This window comes from Myotis davidii, unplaced genomic scaffold (genome assembly GCF_000327345.1).
Source record: "Myotis davidii unplaced genomic scaffold, ASM32734v1 scaffold341, whole genome shotgun sequence".
Lineage (NCBI taxonomy): Eukaryota > Metazoa > Chordata > Mammalia > Chiroptera > Vespertilionidae > Myotis > Myotis davidii.
This window is the reverse complement of record NW_006291021.1, coordinates 1,187,725-1,190,681: the sequence shown is the minus strand read 5'-3', so window position 1 is coordinate 1,190,681 and position 2,957 is coordinate 1,187,725. Positions and strand designations below refer to the sequence as shown.

Sequence of the window (2,957 nt, the reverse complement as noted above, 5' to 3'; positions counted from 1 at the left end):
GCAGCCCACGGCCTCCAGCAGGGCCTCGTGGATAAAGCTGTACTGGTCCTCTGTCTGCACCATGTAGTTGCACTGGGACCGAATGAGCATCATGTGGTTATACACGTCCACCGTCTTCTCTGGCTTGAGGCGCTCCAGCATGGCGTCGATGAAGCAGCCCGTGCGGCCCACCCCGACGCTGCAGTGGACCACGACGGGGCCGGCATCCGGGGGCGTTGCAGGTCTTGACTCTCCGTAGGAAAGCCAGGAATGGGGTTGGGTACTCGGGCACCCCGTGGTCCGGCCACGCTGTGAACTGGAACTGGCGGACTTCACGCTTCTCGCTGGAGCCGTTCTGGGAGCCACAGGGACACGCCTGTCACCACAGCCCACTCCCACACGCCTCCGACCCCTGCGCCCATGTCTGACTTGGGGTCTAGCTGCCCCGACACAGAGGGGTCCCCACAGGAAAGCTTCATGTCTGCCTCACACGACTGGGCCAACATTGTGCCCCCACTTCCTCCCTCCACCTGCTCCCGCCATCTCAGCTGGTGGTGTCCCATCCTTCCAGGGGCTCTGACCACAACTTCAATGTCACCCTCGGCGTGACTCCCTTTCTACACCCAACATACCGGCCAACACTATCACTGCCTTCAAAGTCTATCCCAAACCCGCCCACTTCTCACCCCCTCATGGCAGTCACCACAGCCCTCCCCATCGCCATCTTGGACCCTCCAGTCTGCCGGTGCCACCCCCCCAGAAGCCAGAGAGCGTCTGTGAGCATGGGTCAAGTCCCGTACCTCCGGTGCCGACAGTCCTCGAGGGCTCCCACCTCCCTTGGGGTAAAAGCCCAAGTCCTCCCCATGGCCCACAGGCCCTGCACAACCTTCCCCATCCCCTCCCTGTCCTCAACTCCTCTCTCTCCCCACTGTTCACTCAGCCCCAGCCACTAGGCCTTCTCACTGTTCTTCCAATGCACCAGCCATGGTCCTGCCCCAGGGCCTTTGCACTAGCTGTGCCCTCTGCCTGGAATGCTATTTCTCCACATCTCATGGTTCCCTTCCTCACTTCCTCCGGGTCCCCCAGTACACATTCTCTCCTCTCCTTTATTTTAACCCTACACATGAAATTTCCTGTCATGTTTAGACCTTGGTCTCAGAGGGAGTTTTGTGAACTTGACCTCCCCTCCCCCAAAGGCAAGAGAAATAAAAGAAAAAAATAAATGAATGGGACTGGGTCAAGCGAAAAAGCTTCGGCACAGCAAGAGAAACCACCAACAAAACAAACAGGCAACCAACTAAATGGGAGAACATATTTGCAAGTGATATTCCAATACAGGGCTAATATCCAAAATATATAGAGAACTCATACAACTCAACAACCACAAAACAACCTGATTAAAATATGGGCAGAGGACCTGAACAATTTCCCAAGACATACAGATGCCCAACCTCACTAGCTACCAGGGAAATATAAATCCAAACACATGGAGGTACCACCTCACACCCGTCAAAATGGCCGTTACCAACAAGATGTCACAGCTGTGCTGGAGAGGCTGTGGGGAAAGGGAACCCTCACTCACAGCCGGCGGGAGCGTCAGCTGGCACAGCCACTATGGAAACACGATGGAGGCTCCTCACAAAATTAACAATAACCCATCTGGCCCAGCAATCCCTCTCCTGGGGACTACCTGAAAAACCTGAACACACACACAAAGATCTGTGTACCCCTACGCTCACTGCGACATTATTCATGGTGGCCCAGGCATGGAGACAACCGCAGTGTCCTCCTAAGGATGAGCGGGCGCAGAGCACGCGGTCCGTACACACAGTGCAATGCTACTCAGCCAAAAGTGAAGACCAAATACTGCCGTCGGTGACAACGTGAATGGACCTTGAGAATACTGCGCTGCGTGAAGTCAGTCAGACGGGAAAGCACAGGAAGCAACACATGAACAAACTCTTAAGTACAGACAACAGAATGGTGGTTCCCAAAGGGGAAAAGGGGGTGGGGGGCAAGGATAAAGGGGGTCAAATACACAGCGACAGGAGGCGACTGGACTCGGTGGTGAGCGCACAATGGAGTATACAGATGTCATATTACCCAGACAGATGCCCTAGCCCAGTGGTTCTCAACCTGCCTAATGCCGCGACCCTTCAATACAGCTCCTCACGTTGTGGTGACCCCCCAACCATAAAATTATTTTCGTTGCTCCTTCATAACTGTCATTTTGCTACTGTTATGAATTGTCATGTAAATATCTGACCTGCAGGATGTATTTTCATTGTTACAAATTGAACATAATTAAAGCATAGTGATTAATCACAAAAACAATATGTAATTATATATGTGTTTTCCAATGGTCTTAGGCGACCCCTGTGAAAGGGTCGTTCGACCCCCAAAGGGGTTGTGACCCACAGGTTGAGAACCGCTGCCCTAAACGTATTATCAACCAACGGCAATACATTTAATAAGAAAAGATCTATTATTTGCATGTCTTTGGTCTGTGTCTTGTCCACTAGACTAAGCCCCCCACAGGTCAGGATATTCCGTCTGTCGTGGTCCCTGCTGTGTCCTGGTGCCGGGTCAGGGCCTGACACACAGCAAGTGCTGAGCGTGTGTGAATGAGCTAAGAATCCTCACTGCCTCCTCCGGTCCCTCCACTCAGCTTTCTGGTGCTCGGGCCGGGCTTGTGCTCAATGCTGAGAGAGGACCTGACTGAGTGGAGGGGGGATCGTGGTGCTGGTAAGCACCTCCGCTCCCCGTCACGACAATCTCCCCTCTGGTGGCAGGCTGCTGCAATGGCGAACCACCAGTGTAGGACAGGGGAACTGCGTTATGGCGAGCAGCCTTCAGGTAAGTACTTATCTAAGACTAGGGGCCCGGTGCACGAAATTCGTGCACTGGGTGTGCGTGTGTGTGTGGGGGGGAGAGTGTCCCTCAGCCCAGCCTGCCCCCTCTCACATACTGGGAGCCCT

General features: G+C 54.0%; 1 pseudogene; it reads right to left on the bottom strand.

Annotated features, from left to right (window-relative positions):
* Positions 1-3: 3 nt before the first annotated feature.
* The window catches only part of LOC102756478, a 62,780-nt pseudogene continuing 59,826 nt past the window's right edge, over positions 4-2,957 (bottom strand).